The following is a 12,488-nucleotide window of genomic DNA, read 5'->3' as shown; positions in this document are numbered from 1 at the left end:
ATTTGTAAAATAATGGAGATATAGTTAGTTGATTTAAAAAAAAAAAGATTCAACATCTGTAAATAATACACGATATAAAACAATATAAAACAAAGTCTTCAAATAAGAAAATGTTTTGAAGAAAAGTGATAGGGACGCAAGTGTATGTGTCGATCGTGTAATAATAGTGTGTGTGAATGCAAAATATCAGTCCACAGGGAAGAGAGTGAATTATAGTAATAACCTAATTCCGAAAATAGCCTAAATGATCGAATGATGTATGTGCAAACAAAAGAGAATAAAAGGCAAGAAATACGGGAATAAACAAGGGAGAAATCAAGGAAAGAAAGGATGTTCGAGTATAGCATCCGCCTAAGGTTATGAAGTACTAGACAAAGGTTGTCTAAGTATGCAATCCTATTTGAACCAAAAGGTTTCCAGAATTATAGTAAACCCCAATTTCTCAAGCGAAGAGTAACTGAATAGGTGCAGAGCTAATATAGACATCCACACAATCGTATTAACACTCTATGAAACCTTACTGTGAGCTAATGAGAATCTCTTAAGTAGATAATCTCCCTCGTAGAGAGATTATCCCTAATCTAAATATAGAGTAGAGATGCGATTTCTCCTAATATCTACTCCACATAATTGCAAAGAGCACGGAGATTATCACTAATTCACTCAGAAGGATTGCGGGAGGCGAAGTTCCCAAAGTATCCTAACCAAAGGCATACTCACTATTCTCTTAAACTACGGCATGTCTATGCTAGGTGGAATTTTTTTCTCTTCATAAAGCACATCAAACATATGAAACCTAGGGGCTCTCACCACAATAGCAATCATTCGATAAAACCACACAATTAGAATCAAATAGAGATGATTGCAATTAAGAAAACAACTAAAGCATCAAAGATCCAACAACCAATGTCAATGAAATAAACCCTAGAGTTCAATTATGCCCAAACATCTACAAATTAGCCCTTCATTAAAAGAGGGAAAGAATTCAAGATATAAATAATAGGAGGAGACATGAAAAACATGAAAACCCCCTTTTCAATCACGCCGACGGAGGATTGCCAGAGAAGCCCTAGGAAAATTTCCACCCATACCTCCAATGTGAGCTTGATGACTATGACCTCCAATCCCCTTGAATGTGGATCCAAATCTTCCTTCAAATAGTCCCTTGAGTGCTGAAGATTTGTCTCATTTCTTCTCGAGCTTTGCCTCCAAGAATCACCCAAAGAAAAGTATATAATCCCCTAAAAATTCTCATCAGTTATATTTATACCTGACTGCTTACGGGCTGCTTACGGTCATAAAGATGTAGCTGTCAGGGAGTTAGAGAAGATAACTGTGAGCCTTACCAGACCACTTACGGCCATAAGTCACATCTGTAAGGTTTTCTATTTGTGTTACGGTCCAGCATACAACAGTTAGTACTAGATTGCAAACTTTACAATGTTGCTTTTTGCGACTACCCTTACGAGTATACGCCTTATGACCGTTAGCATGCTGTGGTTGTAAACTCCTCTATATGGTCCTTATGAGCGTATGCCTTGCCTGTAAGGTTATCTGATTTGTCTCTGAATTCCCCCTTAAGGGTACAAGCATGCCCGTAAGATTCTCTAGAATCTACTTACGACCGTAAGCTGCCTGTAAGTCACCCAGTTTTCCTTGTCCTTATTCAAATGATGACCAGAGATCTCCAACTCCTTCCTTTAAGGTCTGGAATGCTTCTTTTGGCTCTATCTCTCTCTCATCTTGAAGTGATGTATTAAGCTTGAGAATTTAAAACACACTAGATTTAGCATTGAATTCCACAATATGGTTCTAATACATGCCAAATGAGTGTACAAAATGATATGAAATATATGAACATTGTACACTCATCAAATTACCCCACACTTAATCTTTTGCTTGTTCTCAAGCAAAAAATAAAACATTATAACCCAATGGAGAAAGTGCAAGACCTCTCGGACGCTAAAGAATTAGCGAGTTTCACAAGTAGTTCGGGTCTCAACAATACAGGAATGCTAAAAACTTCAAGTTCCAAAAATAGTGAATACTCTATTCAAGATTATCATTGTGTGTGTGTTACAACTCTCTACTTCACTTCTTTTGACCTAGAGGATTTCAAAAGGCAAAAATTCACAAATAACTTCTTATTTGCAAGGTGGTAGCTCCACACAACTCCTAAGGTTGCCTTTTTCTACAAGCGCTCGTTGAGCGGCTTTCACACTTGAGAGAGGTAGCTCTTCCCACATCTTTCATTAGAATGATTAGCTTTCACTCACCTAAAGAGGTAGCTCTTTCTCTCATTAGAGCATACATAGTATCCAACTTATCGAGAGTAGCTTTACACTTCAAAAGGGGTGGATCTTTCTATTTCTTAACTTTCCTTCTCTTTTTTTTTTTTTTCAAAACAAATTCTTTCAAATTTGCAAAAAAATTTTATTTTTTCTCCACATGAAGTAAAATGAAAAAAAACTAAAAGAAGCCCAACAATGGTTTAAGTTGTTACAATAGAGAAGTTGTGTTCTCTAATTAAATAAATAACCAAGAATAGAGAGCACGCTAAAAACAAGAAATCAAAATAGAAAAAACCTACATGTGTCCACCCTAAAACTTAGAAATTCCCACTACATTACAAATACACCATCATAAGTTATACTTAGCATGTAAAAGAATTAACATTGAAGCTTAAACCCCTCCCCCACACTTAATTCATACATTGTTCTCAATGTGTGTAAATAGAATCATGCAAGGCAATGTAAACAAGAATAGAAGGGGAGTAGAATACAATTACTTCCTTGGTTCAAATAGAAGAGTTCATTAATGCTTGGAACAGGCCTAATGTGTCCATTGTTGTTCCCAGCAGTTGGGGTCACTCAAGGTCAAGAAATGACCGAGTGAGCATCTCCTTTGTAATTGAGGATGTTGGGTGTTGCATATAAGTCTTGCGAAGTATAGGAAAGAATATTAAGGCTCAACAAAACAAAATAAAATAACAAAAACTTAAATTGAAATCCACTAAAAGTCTCAACATAGATACAAAATAGGCAGGGCCAACCCTTGCCAAAATACTAAATACATAGTCTAAAATTAAAACTACAAGATGAAATGAAAAGATAAACTAATGGTCGGCAGTGTCTGCGGGTGCGGAATCTATAGATGGATGCGATGATGATAGGGGAGTCGATGTTGGAGGAATTGGAGCTGTAGAAGGAGGAACTAGCCTGGAGAAGATATCCAGCACATGGATAAGATCGGTCTGGAGCCGTACCTGGGTCACAAGAATGGTCTGTTGGTCTTCCCGAATATGGCATACCTCAGCTCGCAACTCCTGGGTCTTAGAGCGTCGCCTAGGTGATACCAGGTTAGCTGCACTCACTGGTTCAGTGGCCAATGGCAAGGATGACTCACTATCGCACTCATTGTCTGACTCCTCATCCTCGGCCTCACCCCCATCTAGCGGTCGATCAGTAATGTTCAGGGCGAGGATCCATATAGATCCATGACGTACTACCATCCCTATCGGACTGTAGGGAGATCGTACCGCTGACAACCTGTCTGCACTAGAGCCAATCTACCAAGCCCATCCCTTTGATCCATCTCATGATATAGGGTCCGGTGAAGATCTCACCCAAGAGTACATGTTGGCCTTAGTATGAAATAAAGTCCACCAGCATGTAGCCAAGGTGGATGGGGCAACGCTCGACCAAGCTGTATAGGAATAAAAGCTCTTTTCGCCCCAACACTCTGGTGCTGTCATCTCAACCTTCGAATGAATGAGTGATGACTGCATGCATATACTTGTGAGCCAGGCATGTTAGAAATGAGGCCTAGGTGAGACCCAGCTCGTAGCTCATCCTGCGGAAAATCGATAAGGAGATGCTCATACTGTGGGGTGTTGGTGAAGTCCGTCTTGTATATCCCCGACAATAGAGCAAACCTCATATAGGTAATCAATTGTTGCTCCCCGAATAGCTAGAACCGAATGGAGCCCACCCGATCCAAGTTAACCACCCTCGGTCCAACATAAATGTACTCAGGACCTCAAGGGTGGTGTCGCGATATACCTGTTCCTCGTAAGAGAAGAGGTGGCTCCATCCACCGATATGGAATATCCCCCTCACCTCCTCCTTGAGCCCCAGATGAGCAAGAATGGGCTAATCCACCATACAGGACTGGCTAAACCGCTTCATCCTTAAGCAAGAAAACCGCTCCCAGAAGTGAACCTCCTAAAATATAGGGGCTGATGGGACTAGAGGGGTCAAGGTCTCCTTTATGGTAGTCAAACCTAAGGTGGAAGCCTCGGTCTTACCCCTCTTGGCCGGCCAAGATGCTATCTTCTTTGCTCTAGTTATACTGTAATGGAAGAATATGATGTTTAGAATACAAAAATATGAAATTTTCTTAGACCAGGACTGCTTACTATTTGCTTATGGGCAAACTTATGGCTTAAACATTGGGGAAAGACACCTTTACGGCGGTGTTACGGTGGTAAGCCATGGGTTCAAGCCGTAAGGATCACCCCTATGCATTAGAGCTTAATTTTTTTCACAAATTTTAACCTTAAATCAACATTGATGAATTTCTAAACGTACATACAATAATTTTCATGCAATAGATCGATCAATTAACTCAAGAATCATGAAAAACAATTATTACCTTCCAGAAAAACAAGTAAATGGAAAAACCGGCTGGCGATGAGCTTCGGGAATTGTCCAAACCTATTCAAAAACACTCAAAAATAGAGAAAAAAGAAATGAGAAAGAAATGGGAGAAAGAAAACGGTACCTACGACCAAAATCCAGTGAAGAATAATTCGAAATGTAGATTAAAGGTCGCTACCGTAAGTCTCTCTGAATGAATAATTACGGCTATAAGATTCTACCATAAGTCTCTCTGAATGAACAATTATGGCCATAAGATGCTACCATAAGTCTCTCAGAATGAACAATTACAGGGTATTTATGGCTGTAAGGCCTGCCCCTTAAGGGTACATCTTCTTTACAACATAGGTTATGACCATAAGGGTCTTTACACTATAGCCCGCAAAGTTCTCTGTCATACTCTTACAATATATCTTATGGGTGTAAGGTGCTCATAAGGAATTTGGGTTATGCCCCATTGAGGTTACGGGTCATAAGGGTTTAAAGTATACCCATAAAGTGCTCTAGATGACCCTTATGGTCTTACTTACAAGCATAAGTCACCTATAAGGAACCTTTGAACTGTGCTCATCAGGATTTATAGGCCATAAGTACACTCGTAAGACTTTCTGGAACCCCCTTGCGGGGTGTCTTACGGGCATAAATATGCCCGTAAAGCTTTCTGTTTAAGGCTTACGGCCCTGCTTATAGGTGTATGTAGCCTATAAGTAGTCTTGGAAATTTGAATGGAGTTTCCTCTATTTCCTGTAGTTAAGCTCAAGTACATATATGACTTGGGAAGTATAAAATGAGTGTCTATAAAAACAACCAACCAACCAACAGATGAAAAATTCAAGACACGCCGAACAATTTAGTATTAACTCAAACAAAACTCCAAAACTAGCACTAAAGATTCAAACTCAACAAAATACAAAAAAATTCTTGCTTGGGTTACCTCCTAAGAATCACTTGTTTAACGTCACGAGATTGACATACCTTAAACACACAAATCAAGGAGATTCAAAATAGAAGCACTCTTCATAACCAAAATAAATATCTCTGAAGTAGTGCCTAAGTACAAGATCAGAGAAAATAGGGAACTTACCAATGAAGTTGACTAACTCGGGGGTTACCTCCTAGGGCGAAGGTTTTCTCTTGCCTTTCTTAGAGGAAGTGACATCTCACCAATGCTTCTTGCTCGTGCTTTCTTCAACAAAATTTTTTGCAAGCAAAAAGATGGTCTCTTCAGCATGAGGGTCATCCAATGACTCCTCGAAAGGCTCCTTGTGCAAAATTTCCTACACACATTCATCAACAATTAAATCAGACGTATCAATGAAATAACATGTATCATAAAAAGTAGAAGGATGTTTCATGGCATCAGAAAAAGCAAACATGACTTCCTCATCCCCAATGCTAAGTGGCATTCGACCATTGCTAACATCAATTAGGGCTTGGGAGGTGGCTAAGAATAGCCTACCAAGAATGAGGGGTACCTCAACATCTTCATCTACATCTAAAATCACAAAGTCTACTGGGAAAATAAATTTGTCAACCTTAACCAACACATCTTCTATGATTCCTCTATTATGCCTAATGGAACGCTCTGCTAATTGTAAGGTCATCCTAGTTAGCTTGAGGTCACTAAGTCCAAGTTTCCTAAACATGGTGTAAGGTATTACATTTATACTAGCACCTAGATCTGCTAGATCCTTTTCATTTACCAAATCACCAATGTTATAAGAAATAGTAAAACTCCCTGGATCTTTCTTCTTCTTCTTCTGTAGTCAGTTCTAAAGCAACACCGATCTCCCATTAGCACTTCTTCAAATTTTTTGTTCGTTTGTTAGTAGGCCCTTGAAAAATTTGTGTACTTCGGCATTTGAGAGAAAGCTTCAACAAACAGTACATTAATGTGTAGTTGCTTCAATATACCCAGAAATCTCTTGAATTATTCATCTGTATGATCATTGCTCAATCTTGATGGGTATAGAAGGTGGGGCACATACTCCTTCACCAGTGGCGGTGTTCTTTTTTCAATAATTAGAGTGGCCTCTCCCTCCTTTGTCAAACTCTCCACAATCTCAATTTCTGGTCCCTTTTCCTTCTCCATCACCCTTTCACTATATACCCTCACTTCTTTACCAATCGGAACAGTGATAGCCTTGAGATGTTCACTGGGTTAGCTTTAGTATTACTCTACAAACTCCCATGAGGATGTTTGGATAACAATTTAGCTATCTTCCCTACTTGATTATCTAGATTATGAAGAGAAGCCTGCTGGTTTCTCATTTATGCATATATACTCTAGAATCATTTTTTGGACTACTAAAACTTAATATCCATGCTCTGAATAAACTGAGTAAGTACTTCCTCCAATGCGGGTCCTTATTGTTCTGCTAATGAGGAAAAATTCCTGGCGGGGTCTTCTGCTACTGCCCTTGATTTTCCCAAGAGAAATTAGGGTGATTCTGTCATCCTAGATTATAAGTTCCATTGTAGGGTTTCCTTGATATCGGATGGCACTACCAATGAAGACTAACTATCTGATGGGTCTATGCACCGCTCCTACAATAGAGTAATCGATCGAGGCAATCCCTCCCCCACACATGTCACACACCATGATTGTAGCTGGCTTCTGAGTAGACAAGTTATCGATCTTTCGGCTCAAAGCTTCTACTTGAGCAACTAGTGATGTAACTTTACTAACCTCAATCATCCCTGTTTGCTTTCTAACAGACTTGCCTCTCGAGTTCTATTGATAATTGTTCATGGCTATTTCTTCAATCAACTGCATAGCTGCCTTTGGTGTCTTACTGCCTAGTACCTTGATTAAGCCCTTGATGGAAAATCTGAACATCCATCCATTGAGGGAGGTTGTGATGTGGGCATTTCCTTAACAAGTTTTTGAATCACTCCCACACCTGAAATTGTGATTCAATGTTCAACTGTGTATAAGTTGTAATCTCCTAACACAACTTGGCCATTCTTTTGGATGGGAAATAATGACCTAAGAATGCTTTGATGAGCTGCTCCCAAGTCATGATAGATGCTCTAGCAAGAGCCCGGAACCACTGCTTAGCTCTTCCTTTAAATGCATATGGGAACAAGCAAAGTCTGATTGTATCCTCATAGACATTGTTAATCTTTAATATATCACATACCTCAAGAAATTCTCCTATGTTACCATTAGGATCCTCATTTGGAAGTCCATGGAACTATACTCAATTCTAGATCATCTGTACAAATGCAAGATTAAGCTCAAAGTTGTTTGCTGTAACTAGTGGGCATATTATGCTTGATAGAGGGCCATAAAGAGTGGAATAAGTGTAATCTGAAAGGATCTTATGTTGATTCCCTTGATCTACCATGTTGTCCAACTGCTCTCCCTCGACACTCACTATCAAAGATCTTGTCTAGTTCAATAAAACTATTCTCAATCTAATTCCAATCACTCTTTCAATGCTACTCTCACCTTCTACTAGTTTTGTTGCCTTGCCTTTTGGTGGCATGCACTAATATCAGACAAAAAAATCAGAAAAGAATAAAGATGAACAAAAGAAAAACAAATAAAAAAGAAAAGAAATGGCTAAAGTGACAGAACTTTAAGTGTTCCTAATATCACTAATCTTCCCTGGCAACAGTGTCAAAAACTTGATAGAGATGCAAGTGTACGTATCAATCACATAATAATACTGTGGATGAATGCAGAGTGGTGGTCCACAGGGAAGAGAGTGAATACTAGTAAAAACCCTAATTTCAAAAAATAGCCTAAATGATTGAATGATGTATGTGGAAACAAAAGAGAATAAAAGGCAAGAAATATGAGAAGAAACAGGGGAGAATCAAGGAAAGAAATGATGTCCTAGCATAGCCTCCATCTAGGGTTATGAAGTACAAGACAAAGGTTGTCTAAGTATGCAATCCTATTTGAACTGAAAGATTTCCAAAATTATACTAAACCACAATTTCTAAGCCAAAGAGTAACTGAATAGGTGCAAAGCTGATACATACATCCAAACAATCATATTAACACTCTATGAAACCTTACTATGAGCTAATGATAATATCCCCTGTAGAGAGATTATCCCTAATATGAATATAGAGTAAAGATGCGATTTCTCCTAAAATCTACTCCACATGATTGCAAAGAGCATGGAGATTATTACTAACTAACTCGGAAATAGAATTAAAAATCAACTAATACAATATATAGATTGTATTCAGTTTGTTTACCAATATAATAAGAAAACTAATAATTATAACTCATTATTATTATGTGTTCAACCTCATCATCTTCTAATTTATTTTCTATTTCACAATTTGATTCAGTTTCATCTTCTAATGAACTATCATATCAATCATAAACATCCATGAAACCTCCTATTGAATCATTTAAAGGTCCTAGTACATCATCCACATTGTCATTCGAGTGCTCCATGATTTTATCTTCTTGGAATGTCAAATTTGTTGTAGGAGCATCAATAACTTGTCTTAGTGTTATTTTGCATACATTTCACCAATTAACCTTGTCATGTTTCATACTTAGATAGGATGCATTATATACTTGTGTTGCTTGTGTAACTAAAGTGAAAGGTTCATCCTTGTTAAACTTTCTTTTATGGTTGATATCCACAAGAGTGTAATCCTTATGAAACTTCATCTCAACATTTGTGATTGGAATCCCACTTGAACATGGTAGTCCTTTCTATTAGGAGCATTGAATGCCCTAATTATATAATCTCTATCAAACAACCATAATAATCATATGAGTTTCCATTGCCATTAGAAGCCTTTACACACAATCCACTATTAACTGTCATAAAACTAAAAACTTTTTAGAGAATCTTTGTTAATGCAATCTATGACAAAACTAATTAAATAGCATAATTTTATAGAATTTGCAACTTCTCTTATAGTAAACACTTTAGGTATGAATCACATTTCTTTCCATAAAAGGGCACATTAGAAAGCCCTTGTAAATCATGATTGATTTAGGGGAACTAATTTTAAGACAATATACAACATGGAGATGATTGTAAACTGATTTTTGGAAAGGAGAAAGCAAGAAGATGGTAGTTTTTTTTTTATGTCTTTTAGGAAAGGGAATTACAAGGTAGCTTAATTTATTAGTATCTTAAACAAAATACAACATATGCAAAAGTAAACAACAAGAAGACTAAAAAAAACCAGAAATAGAACAATTAGAAAAAACCATTTCTATTATAGCTTTCTGTCAACCACTTAGGGAGCTTTGATAAGTGGACAATTATTCATTATTTTATATAATTTTGTATACTCATTTGGCATATATTAGAGATATATTATGGAATTCGATGTTGAACATGGTGTATTTTGCATTCTCAGGCTTTGGGCAATGCTTAAAGATGAGAGAGAGAGAGAGAGAGAGAGAGAGAGAGAGAGAGAGAGAGAGAGCCAAAATGAGTATTCTAAAGCCTAAATGATGAAGATGGAGCTCTCTCAGCATTAACTAACTAAGGACAAGCAAAATATATTGACTTAGGGGCACCTTACGGCCTTACTTACTACCGTAAGTCTCTTTCAGAGAACCTTGTGGGCATGCTTATGCCCGTAAGAAGGAGCATAAAAAAATTCAGAGGGATTTATGTGTAGGACTTATGACTATAATTTGGATCATAAGGATAATCCATAGGAGCTTACCAGCATAGCATACGCCCATAAGGGCTGTGGCAAGGGGTATACAGAGATGCTTACGGTCGGTCTAGCATTTATGGCCGTAAGTTGGACCGTAATATCATAAAGAAAACCTTACGGACGGGACTTATGACCATAATTGATCCCATAAGGCTCATGACCCATCATCCCCAACTCCTTACGGTTTTGTTCTTACCCCAGTAACCAGCCCGTAAGTGGCACAGTATAAATATTTCTGACGATGGTTTCTAGGATATCTTTGTTACTATTCAAAGGTGAGGCTGAGGGGAAGAAAGGGGTGAATCTCTAGGGCTTTGGAGACAATTCTAAAGGGAGATTCAACCCAACTATCTTGGAGAAGAGGGATTGTACCCATCAAGACTAGCTTGGCGGCATTCGTGGAAGGTCCTTGCGTCCTTCGGTAATCATCTTCCGGTATGATTGGGAATAGGGTTTTCATGTCTTATTTTATTCTCTTTGTGTGTTGTTAGAGAGCTAATTTTTTAAATGTTTAGGCATAGTTGAATTCTAAGGTTTTATTCTATTTTAACATTGGTTGTGAATCTTGTTTATTTAATTATTTCTTAATTGCAATCCATATTATTTGAATCCAATTATGTGTTTTGTATGGTTTGATTGCTAACGAGGTGAAAGCCCTAGTTCTCTTGTATGATGTGATTTGTGACGAGTAGAAATACCCACCTAGCATAGACATGCCATGATTGGAGGGGATTGTGAGTAGGCCTAGCAATAAGGAACTTTGGAGTCGAGAGTTCTCCGTTTTTAATCCTCTTGAATGGATTAACAAGTGATTTCCATGCTCTTTACAGCTGTAGGGAATAGATTTTATGAGAAATTAAATTTCTATTCTATATGGGATTAGGGATAATCTCTTTGCAAAAAGAATTATATATTTAAGAAATTCTTATTATCCACATTGTGATTTCATAGTGTAATACGATTATTGGGTGTCTGTATCAACACTATACTAAATCAGTTACTAATCACCCTTGCAAGAGAGTTTTAGTATATTTTAGGATTTCTCTTAGTTTAAATATGATTGCATACTTATACAATATTTATCCTAAACTTAACAAACCCTAGAGGGATAATATGCTCGGGCATCCCTTCTTCCCTGGTTTCTCAACTTCTTTTATTCCTTCGTTCTTATTTTTTTTATTGCTTTTGTTTCTTAGTTTACTTGCACACATTACTACTTTTGTTTAGCCTAATTTTCGAGATTAGAATTAGTACTAGTACTTTCAATCTTCCTTGTGGATAGATACCCTGTCTTTGTGCACACTATTACTACTTGATTAGCGCGTACACTTATGTTAACTCCTATCAAGCTCCATCTTTTTGTGAAAAGGAGACAACACTAGGGAAGATCTTCCATTCATCGCAATATTGTCAGCTATTTTGTTCCATTCCCTCAGAATATTCTCAATGCTCAAGTGGCTCATTTTTTATTTGATTTGGCAAATGTTGGGCATTATTTTCAATTTTCTATTTCCATTTGTCCAATTTGAGGCTTCACTAATAGTGACACAGTCAGTAAAAGCAAAAGTAATATTTAATTACTAGTCCCTAGCTAGCTTCAAACCTGCTTTCATGGCCTTGCATTCAGTTACCATGCTTGAGTTAGCATTGATCTTGCAGCATCACACCACCACAATTCTATAATTATTATATGTTATAAAGAAGCTTGCCCCACATGTTAAATTTTTTGCTACCCAAGACGCAACTGTGAAAAGACAATAACTATGTGTGGCAGAATAAAACTATTGAAAAAAAAAAAAACTTCCCTATTTGATTTTGAAGTAAGAAGATGGTAGTTGGTGTTAGAAATCTAAAAGTAACAATAATTTGGAAAAGGCTTCAAGGCATGATGCAAATTGCCTTTCCTTTAGCCTTAATTCACTTCCACCAAATTAGGTATGCAAACAGGAAAATAGAAATAGCCTTCAGGATACAACGAAGCCCCAATCGAGTTTATGTTGCACTTTCAATCTTTTGAATTTTCATGATAGAGAGCAGCAAGTTGTTAAAAATCATAAGATATTGAATTCTCTATGATAAGGAAAGAGATTATCTTAAATTTAAATCCAAGTGATAAGGAGCATTTATAAACATAGAGTCACCTTTCATCAAATTAATAACTGACGCATCTTTTAA

General features: G+C 37.3%; 1 non-coding gene across 1 annotated transcript; it reads left to right on the top strand.

Annotated features, from left to right (window-relative positions):
- Positions 1–7,511: 7,511 nt before the first annotated feature.
- Positions 7,512–7,618, top strand: LOC120283156. Its single transcript, XR_005543156.1, has one exon. It is a non-coding gene; the product is annotated as a small nucleolar RNA R71 (small nucleolar RNA).
- The last annotated feature ends 4,870 nt before the right edge of the window (positions 7,619–12,488 follow it).

The sequence above is a fragment of the Dioscorea cayenensis genome, chromosome 18 (genome assembly GCF_009730915.1).
Source record: "Dioscorea cayenensis subsp. rotundata cultivar TDr96_F1 chromosome 18, TDr96_F1_v2_PseudoChromosome.rev07_lg8_w22 25.fasta, whole genome shotgun sequence".
Lineage (NCBI taxonomy): Eukaryota > Viridiplantae > Streptophyta > Magnoliopsida > Dioscoreales > Dioscoreaceae > Dioscorea > Dioscorea cayenensis.
The sequence above is the reverse complement of the archived record's forward strand: the minus strand, read 5'-3'. Positions and strand labels throughout refer to the sequence as shown.